General features: G+C 44.7%; 1 protein-coding gene across 1 annotated transcript in view; it reads right to left on the minus strand.

Annotated features, from left to right (window-relative positions):
• LOC144503408 (microtubule-associated protein 2-like) overlaps positions 1-27874 on the minus strand; it is a 358193-nt gene that overhangs the window by 218418 nt on the left and 111901 nt on the right. The window contains exon 3 of the mRNA XM_078227719.1: positions 5348-5396. The gene's annotated coding sequence lies outside the window, so the exon portion shown is untranslated. The remainder of the gene's footprint in view (positions 1-5347; positions 5397-27874) is intronic.

The raw sequence follows: 27874 nt of genomic DNA on the forward strand, positions 1-27874 counted from the left end.
AAACATAGTGCAAGAGGAACATAGCACTGCCTGCACACCCATCCCCTCTAGATACCTTGTCAGATATCTTTGACGCACTTTTCTCCTCTTGAAACTGAATATAAAATTCAGTCATATTATGATCACTGCTGCCTAGAGTCGACTTCACTATGGGGTTATCAATTAATCCTATCTCATTGTACTATAACAGGTCTAGTAGAGTTGCACTCTGGTTGGCCCCAGAACGTGTTGTTGTAAGAAACTGTTCTGAATATATTCTATAAACTCCAATATCCTAATATACTGATACACAGATATACAAGATTAACTTTCTGTTAAAAGTAGGCCATAAAGATTTTAGGATTGAATGATAGATGTGTCTTTGACTACTTGGATTTGACTTTGTGACAGAGGCGGTGGTTGCAGTTGCCCAACATTTATGTGCAGCCGAATGTCATCAAAACACAATACAACTTCAAGAATTCGAAGTAAGAAGCAAGGACTCTTGGACAGGAAGGCAATCTATTCAGTAATTCTCTTGTTTGTTTCCTGGATGAACTCCAGGGAGTTTATATAGCTGAATGAAGGGGATGTAGTACATCAGCCATGAGTGAAGTTCCGATGAACTACCAGGGCGACACGGTGGCACAGTGGTTAGCACTGCTGCCTCACAGTGCCAGGGACCCAGGTTCAATTCTGACCTCGGGTGACAGTCTGTGCGGAGTTTGCACGTTCTCCCCGTGTCTGTGTGAGTTTCCTCCACAATCCAAAGATGTGTGAATTAGGTTGACTGGCTATGCTAAATTGCCCCTTCGTGTCAGGGGGACTAGCAGGGTAAATACATGGAATTATGGGGATAAGGCCTGGATGGGACTGTTGTCGGTGCAGGCTCGATGGGCCAAATGGCCTCCTTCTGCACTATAGGGATTCTATGAATAGGAAGAATCCCACTGATTATAATATTGCCAATATATCTGATTGCCGTATTTCTCATCAAAACAGACTCAATCTTCATAGATGGGCATGGTAAAGTCATCCCAATGATGCCATGAGTGGTCAACAGATTAGTTAACTCTGATGGGTCTAGATAAATAATTTTCCTCAGCATTTGGTTCCAACTTTCATGTGGATTTGAGAGAAGTAAAATAAATCCATTATTGCTTAGCTGTAGAAGATATCCACAGTTTTTGTTTAGGATTCTTAATTTTCATCAGCAAAATAAATTACCATAATACCACTAAAGTACTCATTTCTGGAATTTTAAACAAATGCCAAAATGGTTTATCATTTGTGTTGAGAAAAAAAAATCAGCGTAAATATTTTCTTGTATAATATATTCCTTTGATGAATTAAACCATTGAAAACCATTTACAGAACAGAATGCATCATAAACAGAATGCAAAAGTTAGGAACTTGGTGCAAGTGGAACTCTCCACTATAGGTACGAGGTTGGGAGCATCTAACTGAAATTTAGCGTAACTTATCAGTTATTAATTTAACTTTGTGAAATGAAATGAAAGCTTGAAAATCTGTAAAAGATTAGTTGGCACTTAACAGAAAGTGCTTGTCAGTGGCTGAGCAGACACAAACTGCTGGAAGCAGGAACCTGGATCAGCAGCTGGAATTTAGATGTGGATCGAGAAAGTGTGCAGAAGTAGCCATTATCTTCAATGGATAGAGAACAGAATGCAAATGTTGATAATTTGGTGCACACTGAAAGACAGTTTAGAGAGTATCTCGAGCTACAATGCTGTATACTGTTAGATGTGATTCTTTGATTCAGCAGTACTTGTCAAATAATCCTGAGTGTGCTCGCAGCTACACTAACAACCAATTTAAGATAATCAATCAAGCTTGCTATGTGACTCATTGATGCTTGCTAGAAATGACAGGCATTTACTGACAGGGACCAGTTTTCTGCACCTTCTTTGAATTATCCAGGAACTTGGGATGGTTATGGTTTCTCCATTGCTTTCTCCATGGCAGTGCCTTGGCCAGAATTGACTTGCCAACCAATCAGCACCCTTTTCTCCTATTGTGTAAATTTGTGTGATCGTATGAAATTTGGCATTTTTGTATTTGTCCTGATGAGTGCAAGATGAAAAGCTTCACCAACTTGTCTCTTTTTTCAGCAAAAATAGGAATTTGAGGGACCTTGAGACTATGTTTCCCCTCATGGGGGAATGCAGTGTGACCTTGCTTTAAGTCACCCACTTAACTTTATTTAGTATTAAAGCTTGATTTGATTTGTCACATGTATTAGTATCCAGTGAAAAATATTGTTTCTTGCATGCTATACAAAGTATACCATTCATAGAGAAGGAGAGAATGCAGAATGTAGTGTTACAGTCATAGCTAGGGTGTAGAGAAAGATCAACTTAGTGCGAGGTAGATCCATTCAAAAGTCTGATGGCAGCAGCCTGTTTCACCAAATGATGTCATAATTTCCGTTTTCATGCTGTTACCACATTTTGTGCAGCATCATCACCATCAGCAGACTGTGCAGGATGTCAGAAACTTAGAGAAAAAAGGTTCAAGAAGAAGAATGTTCCTGGATTCAGTTACCCTCCCCTCAGGCCCATCACCTGTGAGGCCCATGCCCCACTTGGACGTCTACCCACTGCTTCGAGTCTTTGTGCATCCCCTTCCTTATTATCATGCAGCTATGTTGGAGTCCAGCTTCCCTCCAGCAGTTTCATTTCTTCTCCCTGCCTTCCATTGTCCATCTTCTTCGTCCACCTCCTTGCCTCCTCTGTCTGAGCCCTCACTCTTCTCCCTGCTCCTTGCGCAGCCCTCCTTCCAAATTGTCCCCCTTTGTCTTCATCAGGGAACCTCCCCATCCACCCTCACCTCACACTCTAACCCTGGTTGAATTTCGAACATTTTTTGCAGTGGCTACATGAGTACCACAGCACAGTCCTGCCCAGGTAGACACTGGTGTGTGGCATCAGGGGGAAGGAGAGCCCTGTACTCGCCAACCCCAGGTACGGGTACTGATCTGAGATAGGCACACAACAGGAGCCAGACCTTTCAGAAGAGAAATTAGGATACACTACTACATGCGTTAGATTTGTTATGAGATCATCATGAACGTGACAACATTTCTGGTAAAGGTGCTGACTGGATCAACTTTGATGCTTAAAAATTAGACTGTCAATATTAATGAATTAATTCTTAACATGTTTGCCCACTATTTTAATGCAACCAAGATAGATTCACAAAAAATTCTTCTATTTTCTGTTTTAAAGATTGTACAGAAGAACATAAGAAATAGGAGCAAGAATAGTCCATTCAACCTAGCGAGCATGCTCTGCCATTCAGTGAGATCATAGAATTATAGAATCCTACAGTGCAGAAGGAGGCCATTCGGCCCTTCGAGTCTGCACTGACCACAATCTCACCCAGGCTCTAACCCCATGCATTTACCCTAGCTAGTCTCCCTGACACTAAGGGGCAATTTAGCATGGTCAATCCACCTAACTCGCACATCTTTGGACTGTGGGAGGAAACCGGAGCACCTGGAGGAAACCCACGCAGACACGGGGAGAATGTGCGAACTCCACACAGACTGTGACCCAAGCTGGGAATCAAACCCGGGTCCCTGGCGCTGTGAGGTAGCAGTGCTAACCACTGTGCCACCGTGCTGCCCCAATGGCTGATCTTCTACTTCAACACCATTTTCCTGTACTACCCCCGATGTTTCTATTATGTAGAAATCTATCGATCTCAGTCTTGAACATACTCAATGGCGTATCTTCAACAGCAGTGGTGGGCAACCTGCAGCTCGGGGGCCACATGTGGCCCATCTGGTTTCTGAGCATGGCCCACGAGACATTTTGCTGACCATTGCCCACGCAGTGTTGCCACATTCTGCTGATTTCCAGCCACTTCGTTTTTTTTCCTACTGGTATGACTGAAGTGATATGCACATAAAGCAAGGGCAAGTAAACTGAGGTGCAGGCTGATCGCACACAACATTGATTGTGAGAGCTGTGTGCTCCCTTTGCATCCAATCAATGCATAAATATCTATTTTGTTTTTACCATTTGAGGTTGATGACAGTTCTATTAATATATGAATGATTATGCATTTTTTATAAATGGTTATGAAATATTTGGCCAGTATTAAATGTATTCAATCTTTTTCAAGGATCATAATAAGTCTGATTTCAATCTTGCAACCCACCTTGATGAAGGAGGGCCACTCATGCAGCCCACTCACTAGCCTACTGCCCATCACTGCTCCACAGCCCTCTGGGACAGAGAATTCCAATGATTCACCACCCTCAGTGAAAAAATTTCTCCTCATCTGAGTCCCATTTGCATGCCCCTAACGATGGAATTGCGTCCGTTGGTTCTAGAACTGTCTGGGCAATACTAACAATAATTTCTAGGTAGTTTATTACATGCAGTTAAATCCATCAGTACAAAATTCAATTTACCCCTCCCCACTATTGTACACTCTTCTCCCAAAAATGCTGATTCACTCAACGGTAACAGTTTCAAACAATCCTTTTTAGCTTGCCAATATGGTCATTTTCCAAATACAAGTGTAGCCTGCCACTGATGACAGTGTCTGATTAAAAGATCATCATAACTGATCTCAATTTGGTTCTCACCTGAACATGTACCATAAGAGAGGCCCAGCTACATTTAGTAGGACACCTTGAAAATGGACTGCGTGAAGGGAAAGAGGTCAAAAGACATACAAAAACTTGAGGGAAAGTGGGCCAAGAAGAGAAAGATTCCCAACCCTCAGAATTTGGCACAAATGAGCAAAGCTTTTATACCAATTACATAGGAAAACATTCCCATCAAGAAGCAGAGGCTTCAACTGATCAATGGAAAGTAATGTGAAGTCAAATATTTTGCAATTAGAGAAAACAAGGCCCTTCTGATGCAGGCAATTTAATATAAGTTAGCTTAATGTTCTAGTAATTCACTTAGACAAAAATTACATAAAACAAATTTAAAACACTCATATTACAATCCAAAATTTTAATTGAATTATAATATTATGGTTTGATAAGACATTTGAAATACCTAAATGGCAGAAAAAGGAAACAACTTTGTAATCAGCACACAATACCCAGTTAACCATGCTGTGTCCCATGTCCATTGTCACAATATTCACTCTGTCACTATTAGCAGCGTGAAACTGACAAAATAATATAATGAGGATTAGATTCACTTCTCTCTAAATAAAGAGTCTTCCAGATTTGAAAATGCAATCACAGGCATATTCACCACTAAATACAAACTGTTGTAAAATGAACAACTAAATAAATAATACTTCATTTATAAATGGTAGTGAATGATATCGCAATTGCTTTCCATTAATGCTGTACAGAAAGGGTTGAAAAACATACCTTTCAAGCAGATCTGTCACGTTTTTTAATTTGAAAAATCAACTGTATTCTGAAAAATAAATTGCATCAGTCAGTTACAGTCTAAAAATGCAATTCATCATCATACCCCAAGATGGTTCTTTTTTAAACATTATTAATATTCTAACTGGTCTTTCTAATTCTGAAATTGCATGTCCTAATAATCTTACCAGCTGATACACTGACCTGCATAATTTGTAGTCTTAAAAGACTGCATGGTAATGTGGCCTGATTTAGTCCTCTCTCATTTACATGCACACGACACAGCACACACACAAACACACAAGAAAAAGCCCAACTGACTGCTGGATCAGAAGCTACTGCTTCTGAAAATGTTCTTGCAGCAGTGTTAGAGCAGCTCAGCAACATCAGAAATATTGAAGGCTGGGTGGGTGGATGGATGGGGGGTGGTAGATGGAAGCAGTCGTTGGACAGTCATGAGAAACAGAAAAGATGCTGCTGCATTCTCATCTGTTTAAGGGCATGTCGGGAGTTGGCCACAACCCTCCCTGACAAGGATTTTAATTGCAACCAGTGAAGCATTTCCCTTGAATCGAAGCCCTAATCCTTCACAATGTCATGCCAGGAGACCAAGGAGTACAAGCTCAGCAATTCAGGCTAACAAAACACCCAATTGTTTCTCTAAGATCTCAGCAATCTTTTTTTAACTTGTATATTTCACTAGAAATATTATACAACATAGTCTGGGAGAGAAAAAAAGAATAATTAGATCTTTAGATGGTGTTTTGGAAGCAGTAAATAACTTCACTACTTGCCATGAAGGAATTGCAAACAGCAGAATAACTACTTGGCTACACATTTGGCACCTTAAGAAACTAATACGTGACACAAATAGATGGTTTTGATTAAAGATTAAAAGTGGCAATGGTCATACCCAGGCACACCCTCTGCCCTATCCCCATAATGCATGTGTATGACAGCTAAAATGGCACAGAATTTAGTACATCAGGTATGACAAAGTAAATTTAAAAAAATATTCTGTAACATCAGTGATCAGGCAAAGTATCATGCAGGATAAATAAGTTTAATGAGGTCAAAAAGCAAATTTTACATTATCTATCATCTTTATTAAGATTATTGATGATTAGAATCATCACACTGCGGAAACAACCAAAATTTTGATCATTATAGTTTTGGTTTGGTTTGGGAGGTACAAAGCATGAGAGGACTGAAACAGGCAGATTTTAATCACACCAGTGGCAGTTTTGGCACGTAATGAAGCCAAGTACTCAAGCACTCACTGGTGAGGGAATCGGAGATTATTGGCATTAAATTGCCTCCAGGCCAGCTCTCATTTTTCTACTAAATGATCTTTTCTAATAAATTAAACTCTATTGGAAGTGAAAAAGAGCATTAGCTCCAGCAGCAGGAGTTGGAAGAATCGCAGAATCTTTACAGTGCAGGATCTTATAGATTCTGCACTGGCTCTCTGAAAGGGAGTTCTACCCAGTCCCCTGCCTTATCCCAGCGATCTTGCCCATTCTTTCTTTTCAAACAACAATCCAATTCCCCTTTGAATACTTCGATTGAAGCTGCCCCCACCACCCTCACAGGAAATTCATTCCAGACTCGCTCTGGATGAATTATGTTTCACACGTCACTTTTGCTTTTTTGCCAATTATTATGAACTTATTATTATGAAGTCAAACTGACAAGTCTGTAGCCAAGTAAAGTTGCCGACTTTATCATAGAATCCCTACAGTGCAGAAGGCTATCATTTGGCCCATTGAGTTTGCACAGACTTTCCAATAGAACACCATACCCAGGCACACCCTCAGCCCTATCCCCATAATGTCACATATTTACCCTGTTAATCCCCCTAAACTACACATCTTTGGATACTGAAGGGCTAATCAACCTAACCTGCTCATCTATGGACTGCGGGAGGAATGATGTGGAGATGCCGTCTCACAACACCAGGTTAAAGTCCAACAGGTTTATTTGGTAGCAAATATATAGCAGATATCCACTCCATCTGACGAAGGAGCTCTGCTCCGAAAGCTTATGGTATTTGCTACCAAATAAACCTGTTGGACTTTAACCTGGTGTTGTGAGACTTCTTACTGCGGGAGGAAAACAGAGCATCTGGAGGAAACTCACGCAGACACAGGGAAAATGTGCAAACACAGTCACCCTAAGCTGGATACGAACCTTGGTCCCTGACATTGTGAGGTGGCAGTGCTAATCACTATCCTTGCACCCTTCTTTGAACCAGGGTGTAACATTTTTAATTCTCTAGTTAATTCTGGCACCACCCATGTGTCTAAGGAAGCCTGGAAGATTATTACTCATGCCTCTGCAATTCCCACTCTCACCTTCCTCAGTATCCTTGATTACAGCTCATTGGTGCCAGATCAAGTTTAAGCAAAGATAACCTTTCTAACACCACTGCTTTCTCCATTGTAAGTTCGTCGAGTGTACCAGTTATCTCCTCTTTCATCTCAGCCTGGACAGCATCTTCTTCCCTTGTAAAGACAGCTGCAAAGTACACTTTTAATACCTTCGCTATGTCTCCTGCCTCCACATGCAAGTCCCCATTTTTTACCCCTAATCAGCCCTATTCTTTCTTTTATCACTCTTTTATGATACATTTGTACAAGATCTTGGGATTCCCTTTCTCGGTTAGCTTCCAGTCTCTTTTCATGCTCCTTCCTTGCTTTTCTTATTAGTTTGTTCACTTTCCCTCTGGTCGTTCTAGTCCAGCCTGATTCGCCATTATATTTACAATCTGACATCTGTCGTATGCGCACTTCTTTCTTTTCATCTTCACCACTACCTTTCTCGTCAACCAGGGTGCTCTGGATTTACTTGTCCTACCTTTTCCCTTCCAAGGGAATATACTTTGGCATTGCCTGCAATACTTTTTCTTTAAAGGTGGTCCATCTTTCAGCCACTGTCTTTTCTGACAACATTTGATTCCAACTCACTTGACTCAGATACATTCTCATACCATTAAAGTTGTCTTTCCCCCAATTAATTATCCCTGCTCTGGGTTGTTCTTCATCCTCTTCCATAACCAACCAAAACCTTACAATACAATGGCCACTATCCTCTAAATGCTCACCCACAGTTATTTGAACCACTTGAATCTGTCCATGGCTATCAGTGAGAGTGACCACCATACAGTGCTTGTGGAGACAAAGGCCCGCTTTCACACAGAACAATCTTCATTGTGTTGTGTGGCACTAGCACTGTGCTAAATGGGACAGATTTCAAACAGATCTAACAACTCAAGACTGGGCATCCAGGAGGCGCTGTGGGCCATCAGCAGCAGCAGAACTGTACTCCAGCACAATCTGCAATCAGTAAGGAGAGGCAACAACACTTGCCGCACGATCATCCTCAACATCGGTGCCCCACAAAGCTGTGTTCTCGGCCCCCAACTATACTTCTTATAACACCTATGACTGTTTGGCCAAATTCTCCTCCAATTCGATTTTCAAGTTTGCTGACGATATTACCGTAGTGGGTCGGATCTCAAACAATGACAAGACAGAGTACAGGAATGAGATAGAGAATCTGGTGAACTGGTCCGTCGACAATAATCTCTCCCTGATTTCAGGAAACGTAGAGGAGAACATGCCTCTGTCTACATCAACGGGGATGAAGTAGAAAAGGTCGAGAGCTTCAAGTTTTTAGGTGTCCAGATCACCAACAACCTGTCCTAATCCCCCCATGCTGACACTATAGTTAAGAAAGCCCACCAACGCCTCTACATTCTCAGAAGACAAAGGAAATTGGCATGTCAGCTACAATTCTCACCGACTTTTACAGATGCACCATAGAAAGCATTCGTTCTTGGTATGGCTCCTGCTCTGCCCAAGACCGCAAGAAACTACAAAAGGTCATAAAAGTAGCCCAATCCATCACGCAAACCAGCCTCCCATCCATTGATTCTGTCTACACTTCCTACTGCCTCGGCAAAGCATCCAGCATAATTAAGGACCCACGCACCCCGGACATTCTCTCTTCCACCTTCTTCCGTCAGGAAAAAGATACAAAAGTCTGAGGTCACATAGCAACCGACTCAAGAACAGCTTCTTCGCTGCTGCCATCAGACTTTTGAATGGACCTACCTTGCACCAAGTTGATCTTTCGCCACACCCTAGCTATGACTGTAACACTACATTCTACAATCTCTCGTTTCCTTCTCTGTGAATGGTATGCTCTGTCTGTATTGCACGCGAGAAACAATCCTTTTCACTGTATGCTAATACGTGTGACAATAATAAATCAAATCAAATCAAAATCAAATCATGGCCTGGCATATGCCCTACTGAACCATGACCATCAAGCCAGGGGATCAACCCTGGTTCAATTGAGAGTACAATAGTGCCTGCTCTCACACTTAACATACTGCTGTAGAAAATTATCTTGAACACACTCCAGTAACTCTGGGCCCTCTTGTCAGTTTGAACAATTCCTATCCCAGTTTACATTCGGATAAATGAAGTCCTCCATTACAACTACACTCTCGATGTGGAGATGCCAGTGTTGGACTGGGGTAAGCACAGTAAGAAGTCTCACAACACCAGGTTAAAGTCCAACAGGTTTATTTGGTAACACGAGATTTCGGAGCGTTGCTCCTTCATCAGGTGAGTGAACAGTTGGGTTCACAAACAGGGCATATATAGGCACAGACTCAATTTACAAGATAATAGTTGGAATGTGAGTCTTAACAAGTAATCAGGTCTTTACAGGTGCAGACAATGCGAGTGGAGAGAGGGTTCAGCACAGGTTAGAGGTGTAAATTGTCTCAAGTCAGGACAGATAGTTAGATTTTGCAAGCCCAGGCAAGTCGTGGATGTTACAGAAAGTGTGACATGAACCCAAGATCCTCGTTGAGGCCGTCTTCATGTGTACGGAACTTGGCTATCAGTTTCTGCTCAGCAATTCTGCGTTGTCGTGTGTCGTGAAGGCCGCCTTGGAGAACGCTTACCCGAAGATCAGAGGCTGAATGTCCTTGACTGCTGAAGTGCTCCCCGACAGGAAGGGTACACTCCTGCCGAGTGATTGTCGAGCGGTGTCCATTCATCCGTTGTCGATGCTATGACAATTTACTATAGCCAGTCAACCTAACCTGCAATTCTTTGGAGTGTGGAAGGAAACCGGAATATTGGGAGCAAACTCACGCTGTCATGGGGAGAACGTGCAAACTCCACACAGTGACCTGAGACTGGAATTGAACCCTGGTCCCTGGCACTGAGAGGCAACAGTACTAACCACGACACCACCATGCCGCCCATAGGTCCGACAAAGATTGGCTAATCCAGCTGGGAATCCTGAGTGGCCCCCTGCTTTTACTGTACTGTCCAACTGCCTGTTAAGAACCTGGTCAATGGGCCAAAACTTTCTGCATCACTATGCCAGCAAGACAAATAGCCAGAAACTTTGCCCCAAAGGCTCCCATTCTATCATAACAGCAAAATACTGCAGATGCTGGAATCTGAAACAAAAACAGAAAATGCTGCTAATAGTGTCCATTAAGTGATTGGAATGTGTGAATGGCAGAACAGAGGTGAGGATTGTTCAGGGATTACTTGAGAAATGTGGCAGTTGCCCTGGAGAGCGAGATTGGAGCAGTGGAAAAATGGAAAAAAGAATGAAAGGTGATTAAAATTGTTGAATGAGATGAAAAGAAATGAAATAAAATAAATGGGGTGAAGGTGGAGGTGAGAGTTCATGCTCTGAAGTTGTTGAACTCGATATTCAGTTCGAAAGAATATAAAGTGCCCAATCGGAAGATGAGGTGCTGCTCCTCCAGTTTGAGTTGGAGTTTGCTAGAACATTGCAAAAGATCAATGATGGACATGTGGACAGGAAAGCAGGGCAGTGTGTTGAAGTGGCAAGTGACAGGAAGGTCTGGGTCCTGCTTGCGGACAGACCGAGGGTGTTCTTCAAAACAGTCACCAGTCTGCTCAATAATGAAACTCATATTCCATGGGGAGATCTATTAATGAAGTCCTGTGTCCTTCATGACCACCACCCCCACTGCACCCCCCCCCCCCCCCACCGCTCCCCACCCCCCATCACCCCTCCCACCCACCATAAACTCCCAGGTCCACCTGTACCCCCGCTGGGAAGGAGTTCTTTTTGCCGCTTGGCAACCGGTTTAACGACTGCCAGAGGTGGCGTCAGATCTGGAGGCATGCGTCTAACCGGGGGACTTCTTTTTCAGAGGGAATGCTGAAGTGTCACTGATGCGGGTTATTCTTCAGGGTTTGTTTTGCTTGAGGCACCTGTTTCCTCAACTTCTATCTCAGAGCCTAGTTCTTCGTCATCTGGAAGAGCAGGCCCTGGGTAAGCCTCGGGCTATTGTCCTGTACTGATGCTGGCCTTTCCTACAACTAGAAGCAAAGCCTTTTCTAGGGCGGATTCCCTGCTCCTGAGTTGGTCTCGATGATTTCTTGCAACCTTGTTCTGGACCTTCACCCTGTAGGACCTTGGCCCCCTCTGCTTCTCCCAGCAGAACCTGCATTCAGCATACCCCTGAATTCTGGAAAAACCCTTTGAAATCCATTTTGCAGTGCCATATCCCTCCCACTTTCAAAATGCAGCACAAATTATCCCTTCAACCATATTTTGGTCACCTCGCTGGTTTTCGTTTTAAAATCCAGCTCAGTGTTTCGATCTGTCATACTTTTACTATGAACTATAAACGCAACTCCTAAATGTTCCTGATGTTCCCAATTCTGCACTTAAATTTTTCCTTAGTAAAACCTCTTGTACCACAATAATCATCATGAAAAAGACTAAAGACTGGAATGACTCATTGCTGAGAATATAAACTGTCAACATTCGTTCCAAATTATAAAAATTGATATCATGTGGGCCAAGTCATATAATGTCACAAGCCAGTCTATTACTGCCATAAAATTTACCATCTTTACTGTCCCGTCTTAAAAATCTAACCCGCGACTTTTCTATCTTCACGAGCCATCATTCCACCCGGAGTCTTTCCTTCCTCATCAAGGTCCTTGAAAGTGTTATAATCTCCCAGATCCACCAGCATCCTCCAGCATCCACCCTACAACTCACTATTTAAATCCCTTCAATTGGGTTTCCATCTCTCACAGAGAATCAAAACAATCCTGCACTCTCTGTGACTGTGAAGCTCAGCAGCACTTTGCAACCAATCTAAACCTGCACGACAAAACTTGTTTGATTTTCCCTAAAGGGTGGCATGGCAGCACAGTGGTTAGCACCGCTGCCTCACAGCATCAGGGATCCAGGTTCAATTCCGGCTTGGCTGTCAGTGTGGAGTTTGCACATTCTCCCAGTGTCTGCATGGGTTTCCTCTGGGTGCTCTAGTTTCCTCTTACAGTCCAAAGATGTGCGGGTTGGGGGATAGGCTATGCTAAATTGCCCTTTGGTTTCCAGGGATGTGTTGGTTGGGTTGATTAGTCCTGGTAAATGCGTGGGGTTGTGGGGATAGGGCAGAGGGGAGGGCCTGGGTGGTATGCTCTTTCGGAGAGTTGATGCAGACTTGATGGACCAAATGGTCTCTTTCTGCAACCAACACACTTTTTTGCCTTCTGAAATGCACACCTGACCATGTGTGGCTTTGCCTGTGATTGTTGTCCATTTCACACAGGGGTCAGATTCACAGTGCATTTTGTAAACTGCAATGGATTGTGGTAGGGCAGGCAGCTAGCAGGCCCGCCTCGGTTCTTGGAGAAAGCAGCACAACTCTTAACCTTTTCTAAAGGCCCCCTAATCTTCACCCACTTTCCATGTCATCCCATGCCCACTAAGGTCACCCATGCTGCCCCAAGCCACTCCATTTCCCCTCAGATCATCATGTCCCAAGTATCTTCCATTGCTACCCACCCCGTACCCACTACATGCAGTCCTCAGGCACCATAGAAAGCAAAGGGAATTGTTTGAAATGCAGTTTAAAATTAACCCATGACAATCTAATAAACTCTCATTCAGACACACTTCCATTGACAACAGAAAACTACAAGTATAATGCACCTATTTAAGAAAGGAGCTAAAGAACGTAAGTACTAGGAGCAGTAGTAGGTACTTTGGCTATTGAGCATGCTCTGCCATTCAATAAGATCATGGCTGATCTTTTTGTTGACTCAGCTCCACTTACCCACCCGCTCAGCATAAACCTTAAAGTTTTTAAAGTTTATTTATTACTGTCACAAGTGGGCTTACATTAACACTGCAATGACGTTACTGTGAAAATCCCCTAGCCGTCACACTCCAGCGCCTGTTCGGGTACACTGAGGGAGAGTTTAGCATGGCCAATGCGCCTAACCAGCACATCTTTCGGACAGTGGGAGGAAACCGGAGCACGCGGAGGAAACCCACACAGACACAGGTAAAACGTGCAGACTCGATTCCAAGCCGGAATCGAACCCAGGTCCCTGGCACTGTGAGGCAGCAGCGTAAACTAAAATGTTGAGCATTTTCAGCATTTTCTGTTTTTATTTCAGATTTGCATTATCTGCAGTATTTTACTTTTATATTAGGCTGCAGGCTTTCTGGCTGTGGGAGCTTTCTCAGTAAAGGGAAGGTTAGTGCAACCTGGTAGCTGAAGCTTTCAACTACACAAGCCTGAGTAAGGTACTTTGCAATATGGTAAAGATGTAACAGACTGTTTAAGTGAAGTGCAACAGGCATAATTTATTTCAAGATTCAGAATCCAAGACACATGAAACACTAATTGTTGCATTGATGGAACATTATGCAATCACATTGGTCTGAGTTGAATATCTCAATGATTGCTCAGATAAGCACAAATAAGCTTGCACATCTTTTCACAATACACAGCAATGACTTGGTCTGCTTTTACATCAATGACTTTCTCACTGTAAACTGTTCTGCTCTGTCTAGTCTCCAATTGACCCAGTGAACTGTTCAGTGACAGATTCACATTGTACCCTCCAGGCAAGTAGGAAGGTGCTGCAAATTGCCCATGTAGAATTCCAGTTCCATTAAAATACTCCGCTTTTTTGGTCTTCCACAAACAGCAAAAATAAATGTGCACAAAACCCAAAATCTGAAACAAGGGAGATAATGCTCATCTGGCAGCGTAATGACTCATAAAAGATTCAATTCAATTATTGATCAGTCACATCTAACTAAAATCAACATCAACGAAGGGGTGGCACAGTGGCAAGCATTGCTGCCTCACAGTGCCAGGGACCCGGGTTCAATTCCCAGCTTTGGTGACTGTCTGTGTGGAGTTTGCACATTCTCCCCATGTATTGTGGGTTTCACGCAGGTGCTCCAGTTTACTCCCACACTCCAACGATGATGTGCACGTTAGGTTGATTGGCCATACTAAATTGCTCTGTAGTGTTAGGGGGATGTCAAGGAGATTAGCAGGGTAAATATGTGGGATTATGGGGATAGGGTCTGGGTGGGATTGTTGTCGGTGCGGGCTCAATGGGCTGAATGCCCTCCTTCTGCACTGTAGGTATTCTAATCTATTCTAACTAAGCCAAAGTTCAGCATCCAATCTACTTGACGGACAATGATTCCTTTCCTAAAAAAACATTTCTGTTAATCTTATATAATGATGTAATAATAATGATGGAAGCCACACTGGCAAGTTGTATCAATGATGTGGAAATGCCAGCATCAGACTGGGGTAAACACAGTAAGAAGTCTCACAACGCCAGGTTAAAGTCCAACAGGTTTATTTGGTAGCACAAGCCACTAGCTTTCGGAGCGCTGCCCCTTCATCAGGTGAGTGGGATTTCAGTTCACAAACAGGGCATATAAAGACACAAACTCAATTTACAAAATAATGGTTGGAATGCGAGTCTTTACAGGTAATCAAGACTTAAAGGTACAGCCAATGCGAGTGGAGAGAGGGTTAAGCACAGGTTAAAGAGATGTGTATTGTCTCCAGCCAGGACAGTTAGTGAGATTTTGCAAGCCCAGGCAAGTCGTGGGGGTTACAGATAGTGTGAAATGAACCCAAGATCCAGGTTGAGGCTGTCCTCATGTGTGCGGAACTTGGCTATCAGTTTCTGCTCAGCGACTCTGCATTGTCGTGGGTCGTGAAGGCCATCTTGGAGAACGCTTACCTGAAGATCAGAGGCTGAATGCCCTCCTTCTGCACCATAACCTTTCCATGGTTCTACAAATTGTATGTTGACCAGTTTTTGCAATTTATTTTTATAAATACGATTTGTTTCACAATAAATCATTACTGTGAATTTATTGAAAGAAGCCTGGTAAGCCTCTTTTATTCTGAGTCAAGCAACGTTGAAAGTGAGTGAATTTTGCTGAGTGAATTGAACATTTATACTTATGGTGTGGCCTGTGGAGTAGTGGAGCTGGAGAAACTCCTATTGACCCGGTGTAACAACATATTCAACACAGGAGGTGGAGAGAGCAATAAATTAGTGGAATCTAAACAAGAAAAACGATCACAAGCAGCACCATTGTGTTTTCTTGCAAATCACAGCTCTTTCTGCAGCCACTTGGTACCGCACAACAAAACATGACTGCCACAGGGAAAATGCAGATCTGCAGACAAAACATGGTTCAGGTCCACAATGTAATCTGATTATTACGGAATGAAAACTATTACATCTGGTTCACGATCTCTGAACTGTCCAAAAATCTAAGTATGTTAAACTAATATATATATATATAAAATTGTTTAGTTTGATGAATCTTAGAGTGGTGCAACAATTGCAAAGGAAGCATTGTTTTAAATTATTTACACTTAATATTCCATATATTTAGACAGGTTGGATAAATCAGGACCCTACCAAATTGTGCAGGAGGAAATTGCTGTCACCCTGCTTTCTAATTTCCATGGTAATGATGCACAGCAACAGTCTAAATAAATCCATAAAACATAAAAATCTACTCTCCAACTCTTGCCATCTCAGCCTGCAGTGCAAGGTATCTGAAGGAGGCTTGTGCCCGGGGAACCAGCAGGAGTCAATTCCTTCAGGAGGACAGGAAGGAAAGATGGGGAAAGGTTTGCCAAAAAAAAAGTGAATGCAGATTCAAGTTTCCCCTGAACCATTGGCTGGCTCCAACATTGCAAACTGACAGCTCTGTCAGTTCAACCAGCAAGAGCTGGGGACTGCCTCCAGCCATCTGGAGTCTGGGAAGCCTGGACACAGCCAATCACATGTCTAGTGCAATACAGAATTGACAGATTGGATACAGATTTGGAACTGAACCATAAAAGGCTCAACTTCCACATGGGAAAAGAATTCTGTGCAATGGAAAAAATACTGCGTCTTTGCACAATAAAAAGCTTAAAAGAAAATCAACTGCAGATCATTCAAAAGATGCAAATTTAAACACTGGTCTTTTGCCAATAAAAGCTCTTTTGGATAATTCAGGAAGCTTTTTTTGGTCTGTGTGATTTTCAGATTTCTCCTACCTACAGGAATATACAGGGCTACAGCAGGAATTATGTCGGACTCTTCATATAAGTGAATCAAGTCTTTCCCATTCATACACCAGTACAAACACAACTAAAGTGGTAATGTGAGTGCCGATTGTCACCATTTGCAATCATTGATCTTACTGTGCATTAACATGGGTCTTCATTTTAACTCCCTCTGCCAGGCAGAAAAGCTTGGCTGAGCAATTTAAAGAAAGTGAAGGATTAACCCACTCCTTCACCACCCAAGAATCATAGAATCCTACAGCACAGAAGTAAGCCATTCAGCCCATCGAGTCTGCACTGACTCTGATCTGACCGATTGAATTGCAGCCCAAAGAGACACTAGGAGCTAGTGGATACCTCTTTAAATATACAGCTCACACTCCAATTATCTCATTGCTCGATCTGTGATTTTACCCAGTGTTGAGCAGGGAGGAGTAGTGGTGTCTTCACCAGGTCGAACCTGCCAGGAATGGAACCAGTGCCAGAAGAGGCTCATTCAGAAAATTAAAAAATAAATTCTTACAGGTAACTTCAAGCCCACCACTTCAAGATTCTGATCCCTCAGCCGAGTTGTCTAACACACCAATCCTTCCCCCTCCAGACCCTACCCCACCTCTCCATGCCTATCCACTTGCCATCATGCCAGGGATCACTTGCTCTGATTCCCAGCCTGCACAATATTAACAGCTGTTTTTGCAAGGGGCCCCAATATTTACAGATAGGTGGAGAGGGTGGGGTTGAGACTGAAGAACGCTGAATGTCTTGCAAATATTAACAGCAGAACCTGATGGACAAGCTAGCGAGCAGAAGGCCACAACTGGCAACCCTTGGGAACTGATGCCAGCAATCAAGGGGGATAAGTTTGGCTGAAGGCTTCTTTGAGAATCTGCAAAGCTAAAAAGGCACTTACTATATGGAGACAACACTCCGATCTGTGTTTTATGTCCATCTTCCGCATCCCCTGGGAAACTCACACAGCAGCACTGAATTTTAAATCAGGCTCTTATTCGCATTATAAATCAGGCTCTTATTCGCATTATAGAAGCCTGATTAAATATGGTAATTAATGTCCTGCTTCTCCACTGCAAGATACACAGCGTGATATCCACCATCATCACCTTGATATCTACCGACACTAGAAAGATGGTCAGTGCATGTGTGAAAAATTGAGATTGTATTCCCCGCATTTCAATCTTTAACCACCCCTGATCACACTGACACCGTAATGTTCTCCAAGCAGAAAATGAAACAGCAATTACATTTTAAGTCTTCAATACTTAATAAAACATATGGAAGTTTTCCAGTTATTTCCATCATCCTTGGTGCTTCTTTCTGATCATGAAAATAAAGGCAGACAGCATCAGGATGGCTCCCTGAATTCTTCCCGCCCAGGGAGAATTTCCCACGGGAGGGCTGGGAACAAAGTTGGGAGTTCATTCACAAAGGCAGGCAGCCAATTAAAAACAACTACGGCCTTACTGAGGGGTTATTTTCCAAATAGAACAGTAGTATCCTGCTGTCAGAGCAACCCTCCCCCATCCCCCCACCACTGTGGATGGAGCCAAGGACTGTACAGTCTTTGGAAAAGGACTCTTGATAGGACGTTTACAGCCCACCACTGTGTATTAAATGGCTACATCAGGAAGCCTGCAAGCTTCAGATGGGCACAGGAGTGGCCATAATCATCCTTTTGAATAATGGCAGCATGGTGGCACAGTGGTTAGTGTGGTGAACCATAGATGGTTACCACTATGGGTACTTGTATATATGTTACTCTCGTTGCTGTTGGGGTTAGGGTTGTTGGGTGTTCCACCTGTTATTACTGTTTATGTGGTTCACTCCGCTCAGCTCCGCCCAGGACTCTGCCTTTTTACAGGAGTATAAAGGTCACTGCTACTTCCTAGTAGTCTTTAGTCTGAAACATAGAAACATAGAAACCCTACAGTGCAGAAGGAGGTCATTCGGCCCATCGAGTCTGCACCGACCACAATCCCACCAAGGCCCTACCCCCACATATTTTACCCGCTAATCCCTCTAACCTACACATCCCAGGACTCTAAGGGGCAATTTTTAACCTGGCCAATCAACCTATCCCGCACATCTTTGGACTGTGGGAGGAAACCGGAGCACCCGGAGGAAACCCACGCAGACACGAGGAGAATGTGCAAACTCCACACAGACAGTGACCCGAGCCGGGAATCGAACTCAGGACCCTGGAGCTGTGAAGCAGCGGTGCTAACCACTGTGCTACCGTGCCGCCCTACCGCGTCTGGGATAATATTGTTGAGTAGTGTGCTCATATTTGTAGTGAATAAAAGCCTTTATTCCCGGGTACGTTCTAGCCTCCCGTGTGAATCAATCGCGCATCAATTTTATTCACTACAATTGCTGAAAATTTTGTTCGAACAAAATGGAGTAGATGCTAAAGCCCGATCGGCTAACCTTGGATCCGCGTGCCGCTGGGGCATCGAACACTTTCGACCATTGGTTAAAGTGCTTCGAGGATTACGTTGAGGCCTCGGCAGCAGTCCAGTCCGACGCCGACAGATTGCGGGTCCTCCACGCCAGGGTAAGCGACACTGTGTATGCAACAATTCGCGATTCCCAAAATTATAAAGACGCTATCGACTTGCTCAAGGGGCTGTATAACAAACAGCCGAACGAAATTCATGCTCGTCACCTATTAGCCACTCGACGGCGGCAGCCCGGCGAAACTACGGGACAGTACCTGCGCGAACTTCAACAGCTAGCCAGAGCCTGCAACTGCAAGGCGGTGTTGGCTACTCAATGCACCAACGACCTCATTCGGGACACTTTCGTGACTGGAATCGGCTCGTCCTATATCCGCCTGCAGCTGCTAGAGCAGGGTAACCTGGACCTGGCTAAGACGGTAGAATTGGCCGACGCATTGGAGACAGCCTCCAGAAATCTCGAAGCCTACCCCACCGACCACGTGGGAACAGCGTGGCAAGCACAGCCGCCACCTCAGCTGTACTCGGCAGCTCCTCGGAACTGCGCGATGATGCTCCCAACTTCGGACCCGACGGCTGCGGCAGCTCCTGGAGGCCCACGGTGCTACTTCTGCGGTTTGGCGAAGCATCCTCGCCAAAGATGTCCGGCCAGGGCGGTGTTTTGCTCCGCCTGTGGAAAGAAAGGGCACTATGCTAAGGTGTGCCGAGCGAAGACCCCTTCCAGGCCCAGCAGTGCTGCGTGCGACTCTCCAGGATTCATCTCCTCGTCTCCAGCCTCGTCGATGTCTTCAGCCACGTGCAATCCACAGGCGCCGACATTTCCTATGACGACGACGCCAGCCACATGCGTCCTGCGGGTGCCGCCATTTTCAACATCCTCGACCGCGTGCGATTCATGGGCGCAGCCATTTTGGTTGACATCGGCCGCAGGAGACCAGCAGGGGTCGTCGTCATCGGCTATCTCAACTGCCTGCAGTTACGCTCGGGATCCAACAGTGGCGTCAATCATCCTGAACCAGGCCAAGCCTCACAGACTCGACAAGTCCATGATGGACATAGAGGTAAACGGGCGCCTGGAGCATTGCCTGTTTGACAGCGGGAGCACGGAGAGCTTCATCCATCTGGATACAGTAAAACGTTGCGCTCTCCGTGTGCAAGCTGTCAGGTAGACAATCTCCATGGCGTCGAGGTCCCGACCTGTCCACGTTCTCGGGAGCTGTGTGGGAACCTTAACGGTGCGGGGCACAGTCTACGAGAACTTCAGGCTCCTCGTGCTACCGCACCTTTGCGCCCCGGTACTCCTGGGGTTAGACTTTATGGTCCACCTGAGGAGTGTGACCCTGCAGTACGATGGGCCACTCCCTCCATTTTCAGTGGGAGAACAGCAGCCTCCAAATTGTCCAGCGCGCTCCACATGCAGCCTCTCAACACTCAAAATTACCCCGCCTTCCCTGTTCGAAAATCTCATGCCAGGCTGCAAGCCCATCGCGACTAAAAGCAGGCGTTACAGCGCTGAGGATCGGATCTTTATTAGATCTGAGGTTCAGCGGCTCCTCAGGGAAGGGGTCATTCAACCTAGCACTAGCCCATGGAGAGCACAAGTCGGGGTGGTCAAGATTGGAGACAAGTCCCTACAAAAGCAGGGATGTACTTCTGAGGCTTTATAAAGCACTGGTTAGGCCCCATTTGGAGTACTGTGAGCAATTTTGGGCCCCACACCTCAGGAAGGACATACTGGCACTGGAGCGGGTCCAGCGGAGATTCACACGGATGATCCCAGGAATGGTAGGCCTGACATACGATGAACGTCTGAGGATCGTGGGATTATATTCATTGGAGTTTAGGAGGTTGAGGGGAGATCTGATAGAAACTTACAAGATAATGAACGGCTTAGATAGGATGGACGTAGGGAAGTTGTTTCCATTAACAGGGGAGACTAGGACGCGGGGGCACAGCCTTAGAATAAAAGGGAGTCACTTTAGAACAGAGATGAGGAGAAATTTCTTCAGCCAGAGAGTGGTGGGTCTGTGGAATTCATTGCCACAGAGGGCTGTGGAGGCCGAGACGTTGAGCGTCTTCAAGACAGAAATTGATAAATTCTTGATTTCTCGAGGAATTAAGGGCTATGGGGAGAGAGCGGGTAAATGGAGTTGAAATCAACCATGATTGAATGGTGGAGTGGACTCGATGGGCCGAATGGCCTTACTTCCGCTCCTATGTCTTATGGTCTTATGGTCTTATGGTCGTAGACTATAGTCAGACCATTAATAGGTACACGCAGCTGGACACGTATCCTCTCCCGCGCATATCTGACATGGTCAACCAGATTGCGCAGTGACCCTTTCGGTGTCACTAATGGGGTCTCAGACTTCCAGCATGAGTTGGACCGAACGGTGGACCAAAACAGGCTACGGGCTACCTTCCCGTACCTGGACAACGTCACTACCTGTGGCCATGACCAGCAGGACCACGACGCCAACCTCCACAAGTTTTTACGCACTGCGGCTCTCCTGAACCTGACCTATAACAAGGAGAAGTGCGTATTCAGCAAGCACCGTCTAGCAATCCTCGGATACGTGGTGGAAAACGGGGTCATCGGCCCCGATCCAGACCATATGCATCCCCTCCTTGAACTTCCCCTACCCACTAGCATAAAAGCACTGAGAAGATGCTTAGGCTTCTTCTCGTACTATGCACAGTGGGTCCCCAATCACGCGGACAAAGCCCGTCCGCTCACAAAATCTACCTCTTTTCCCCTGGCAGCAGAGGCTCGCCTAGCCTTTGAAAGGATAAAAGCCAACATCGTGAAAGCCACGATGCACGCTATCGATGAATCCATCCCCTTTCACGTGGAGAGTGATGCATTTGATTTCGCCCTGGCCGCCACACTTAGCCAGGCGGGCAGGCCCGTCGCCTTTTTCTCTCGCACCCTCCAAGGCCCTGAAATTCGGCACTCATCTGTGGAGAAAGAGGCTCAGGCCATTGTGGAGGCCGTGCGGCATTGGTGCTATTATTTGGCTGGCAAACGGTTTACCCTGCTCACGGACCAAAGGTCCGTGGCCTTTATGTTCAACAACACGTTAAAGGGAAAAATTAAGAATGATAAAATCTTGAGGTGGAGAATCGAACTCTCCACCTACAACTATGATATCATGTACCGTCCGGGGAAGCTCAATGAGCCCTCAGATGCCCTGTCGCGTGGAACATGTGCCAGTGTGCAGGAGGACCGGTTACAGGCCCTCCACAATGATCTCTGCCATCCGGGGATCACTCGGCTCTTCCATTTTGTAAAGGCTCGGAATCTGCCCTATTCCATAGGGGATGTCAGGTCGATAACTCGAAGCTGCCAGGTATGTGCAGAGTGCAAGCCGCACTTCTACCGGCCTGACAGAGCACACCTCATTAAAGCCACTCGCCCTTTTGAACGACTGAGTGTCGACTTCAAGGAGCCCCTCCCTTCGACGGATCGGAACGTGTATTTCCTCAACGTTGTTGACGAATACTCCCGATTCCCCTTTGCCATCCTCTGTTCTGTCTGACATGTCCTCTGCCACGGTCATCAAGGCCCTGCGGAGTCTTTTCACCCTGTTCGGCTACCCCAGTTATATCCACAGTGATAGGGGTTCGTCGTTTATGAGCGACGACTTGAGGCAATACCTGCTCTCTAAGGGAATTGCCTCAAGTAGGACTACAAGTTACAACCCCAGGGGTAACGGACAAGTCGAAAGAGAAAATGCTACAGTCTGGAAGGCTGTTTTGCTAGCGCTACGGTCTAGGGGTCTTCCAGTCTCCCGTTGGCAAGAGGTACTTCCTGATGCGCTCCATTCGATCCGGTCCTTCCTGTGTATGGCAACCAACACTACCCCACATGAGCGGATGTTTGTCTTCCCTAGGAAGTCTTCCTCTGGGACCTCACTGCCGACTTGGTTGACGTACTCAGGACCTGTTCTCCTGCGGCGGCATGTCAGGGCCCGCAAGTCCGACCCTTTGGTTGAACAGGTCCATCTCCTCCACGCCAACCCTCAATATGCCTATGTGGCATATCCTGATGGGCGAGAGGACACGGTCTCAATCAGAGATCTGGCACCTGCAGGGGACCTGGAAGCCCCCATCACTCCCGCACCCTTGGTTAGGATTCCTTTGCCCATTCTCTCCCTTCCTGACACGGCGCGGGCAGCATCGGGACCTCAACTTGATCCTCTTACTCCCGTGTTCAGCTTGCCTGAGTCCAGGGGATTGTCGCCATCTCGAGGTCGGCGGTCGGGAGAGGAACTGGAGGAGTCAGTGGACACCACCTCGGAGAGAGGGTTGTCACCACGGTCACCAGAACAGAGACGGTGCGGACCTCCGGTTCGGCTGAACTTGTAAATATGTGGACAGTTCTTATTGTTTTTTTACCCCACCTGTCTTTGTTTTTTAAAGGAGGGGTGAATGTGGTGAACCATAGATGGTTACCACTATGGGTACTTGTATATATGTTACTCTCGTTGCTGTTGGGGTTAGGGTTGTTGGGTGTTCCACCTGTTATTACTGTTTATGTGGTACACTCCGTTCGGCTCCGCCCAGAACTCCGCCTTCTTACAGGAGTATAAAGGTCACTGCTACTTCCTAGTAGTCTTTAGTCTGGAATAATATTGTTGAGTAGTGTGCTCCTATTTGTAGTGAATAAAAGCCTTTATTCCCGGGTACGTTCTAGCCTCCCGTGTGAATCAATCGCGCATCAGTTAGCACTGCTGCCTCACAGGCCAGGGACGATTTCTGGCTTGGGTCACTATCTGCGCAGAGTCTGCACCTTCTCCCTGTATCTGCGTGGGTTTCCTCTAGGTGCTCCAGTTTTGTCCCGCAGTCTGAAAGACGTGCTAGTTAGGTGCATTGGCCATGCTAAATTCTCCCACAGTGGACCCGAACAGATGTCGGAGTGTGGCGCCTAGGGGATTTTCACAGTAACTTCATTGCAGTGTTAATGTAAGCCTACTTGTGACACTAATAAACTTTTAATCTTGAATAGGTTATTCCTCCACTGAGGACCTTACTGTGCTGTGCATTGTTATTTTTCAGCTAAAGGGGACCTTGCTGAGTGCTAACATTTTGTGACACTCTTTAGGTCTCCATCTTTTCCAATAGCACTCAACACTCTTATTGGAGCTGCTGGCTGGACATTGCTCTCGGCTTCTATGGAGCGTCAGTACTACCCTGCTCCACGTGCCATTCTTAACTGAACAGGGCTCCCAAAAGTGGCTTTTTATTTGCTGTTTCTAGGAAGATCGCGACTGACATCCTGCCACAGCCACTTCCAGCTACTAACCTGAAATTGAGGATATCAAGAACAAGCCCATAATGTTACATTTAAATCCAGTTTATGGTCTGGAATTTGAGCCTACCCTTGGTCACAGTGAAGGTGTAAAGATTATGGGCGAAAGTGATCAGTCTCGAGCCCCTGGGGTCAGTGGTAGCAGAAGATGGAAGTATAGAAATGGGAATTAAGCAACAGATTAGCTCCGGTGGGACAACTGGAAGAAATGCAGTGGAATGCTATGAGATAGAAAAGTATCGCTGAAACTGAAAGGAAGAATCTACAGTTTCTAACTACAGGCATTGTTACATAGTGAAGAAAGCTGGGCAACATCAAAAAGAGCTTTACAACTGGAGACTGATGAGATGCTTTGATGGACTTGTGGAGTAATGGGAAAGGACAAAATGAGAAACCAGTACATCCAGCAGACAATGAGGATTGTGGTGGCAGCATTGAAGAAAGTAGCCAAGAGGAGACTGAAACGGTATGGTCATCTGCTGCAAAGCGAGAGGGGAAATGTGGTAACACAAGTGATAGGAACATTGGAACAAGAGTGGGCTATTCAGCCCATCGAGCCTGCTCCACCATTTAATATAATTGTGGCTGATCAGACACTTAAATGCTCTTCATATGTATTATCCCCAAACACTTTACGTAATTGTTAGTCAGAAATCTATCAATCTCTGCTTTAAACATACTTAATGACTGAGCTTCCACAGCCCTCTGGGGTAGAGAATTCCAAGATTCACAATTATCTGTATGAAGAAGTTTCTCCTCATCTTGGTCCTAAGTGGCATCCCCCTTATTTTGAAATTGTGGCCCCTGATTCCAGACTCCCCAACCAACAGAAACATCTTACCTGCACCTATCCTGTGTATTCCTTTAAGAATGTTGTAGATTTCAATGAGATCATCCCTCATTCTTCAAATCTCTAGAGAATACAGCTCAGTTTGCCCAATCTCTCTTTGTAAGATAGTACCACTGTCCCTGGAACAAGTCTGGTGAATCTTTGCTCCACTCCCTCTATGGCATTAATATTCTTTGTGCGGTAAGGGTACGAAAATTGTTCACAGTAATCCAAGTGCAATCTAACCAAACTCCTATACAATTGAAGCAAGACTTCATTAATCCTGTACTCAAATCCTCTGGCGATGAAGGCTAACATTCCATTAGCCTTCCTAATAGCTTGCTGCATCTACATGCTAGACTTCAATTAATTTGGACAAGGACACTCAGATTCCTTTGTACATCTAGACTTTCTAATCTCTTACCATTTAGGAAATACTCTGCAGATCTGCTCTTTCTGTCAAATGGATAAACTCACATTTTTCCATGTTATGTTCTATTTACCATATTCTTGCCCACTCACTAAGTCGGTCCAAATCTTCTTGCAGCCACTTTACATCTCCCTCAGAACACACATTACTCCTGTTGGAGCTGAGACTACCAGGAGACCTAACACCGGATGGAAAGATGTGGTGGCAAAATGCAGCGGGAAGAGATGGAGAAGGGTGATCAGCATTGTAGCAATCCCAAATAAAATGGGAGAAGCCATAACAAGAAGATTGTTGAATTTAACTCCATATAGGTATATGGAATCATAGATTCCCTACAGTGCAGAAGGAAGCAATTCGGCCCATCAAGTCTGCACCAACCATAATCCCACCCAGGCCCTATTCCCGTAACCCCTCATATTTACCCTGCTACTCCCTCTGACACCAGAGTTAATTTAGCATGGCCAATCAACCTAATCCACACATCTTTGGACTGTGGAAGGAAACCAGAGCATCTGGAGGAAACCCATGTGGACACCAGGAGAATGTGCAAACTCCACAGTCAGTGACCCGAGGCCGGAATTGAATCCGAGTCCATGGCGCTGTGAGGCAGAAATGCTAACCACTGTGCTGTAATGGTCACAGCAGCAAAATGCATACTTCACATCACTGGCTTCACTGCAATTCCTTACATTCTTCAAAAACAGATTTGAATGGATTCAGACTCAAAAATATGTTAGTTCTCTCTGTATTAACTACTTTTATTCCCCAACTTTAGGACTTAAATATTCCAAGAATGCTGTTAAATAGGCTTTCTTAAATCATCGTTGGACAGCAATTCATTTTTTACAACTTGCTTCGTTGCAAGTTGCAAAAAAAATCAATGTGAGACTAACTGAATCTTATAGAATCATGAGGAAAGAAAGGAAATATATCGGATAATGTATGACACAATAAAATTAATAAAGCCTCTCATGTCTGCTGTATAACCCAAACCAATGAATGATGTGAAAGAGGAAAGATGCACCAATTTATAAAATTGAGTATTTCCCGACTCACTAAAGCAATGCCACAAGAGCCTTGTTAATTATTATTCTGTAATTCTATCTCAAACTTTAATTAAAGACAAAATTTAATTGTCATTGTTTAAGTTTTGAACTGGATGAAGGTAGAAAGGAAACATGTTCAGTCATGGGTCAAATCTGATATTAAATGATATGTTGAGTTAATCGTAGCATTTATTTGAATAAATCTCCATCATAGCACAGCAAGCATCATTTATGAAACTTTTGCCCTAATTTTAAACAAAGCCAAACAAATTGCTTTTGACACTACTTCCTGCCCAAATGAACATGTCATTTACAAACTAGACCTGCATGAAGCTGCCATTTTTGAGAACAGCAACGCAGACCAAACATTTGGCCTTCTGCCCACATTGTACCATGCAAATGGCACAAATAAACCGATGATGTGGAGATGCCGGCGTTGGACTGGGGTAAGCACAGTAAGAGGTCTCACAACACCAGGTTAAAGTCCAACAGGTTTATTTGGTAGCAAATGCCATCAGCTTTCGGAGCGCTGCTCCTTCGTCAGATGGAGTGGACCGAAGATGGAGTGACGAAGGAGCAGCGCTCCGAAAGCTAATGGCATTTGCTACCAAATAAACCTGTTGGACTTTGACCTGGTGTTGTTAAAACTCTTACTGTGTTTACCCCAGTCCAACGCCGGCATCTCCACATCACAAATAAACCGACCAGGGTTGCAACCAGAGATGGCACCCTCCAGGATAAAGTTGCCATATGAGGATGGGCACCTTGTTGTCAGGAACCTTTGAAACCACAAAAATAGCCAATGACCACCTACAACCTTGACCATCAGGTTGCATCTGGATAAATGGAATAGGAAAAAAAGGAACATTCAAATAAAAAAATTGACGTGTGGGGAAAGAGTAAAAAAGCACATACTCACTTTAAGTTTGTTTGAGAATGTACATTCATTTTGGTGCGCCTTTGTTGATAGATGTTAGTCACACAGGAAAGATTGTGCTTGTCTGCTTATTTAATCACATTA

The sequence above is a fragment of the Mustelus asterias genome, chromosome 14 (assembly GCF_964213995.1).
Source record: "Mustelus asterias chromosome 14, sMusAst1.hap1.1, whole genome shotgun sequence".
Taxonomy (NCBI): domain Eukaryota; kingdom Metazoa; phylum Chordata; class Chondrichthyes; order Carcharhiniformes; family Triakidae; genus Mustelus; species Mustelus asterias.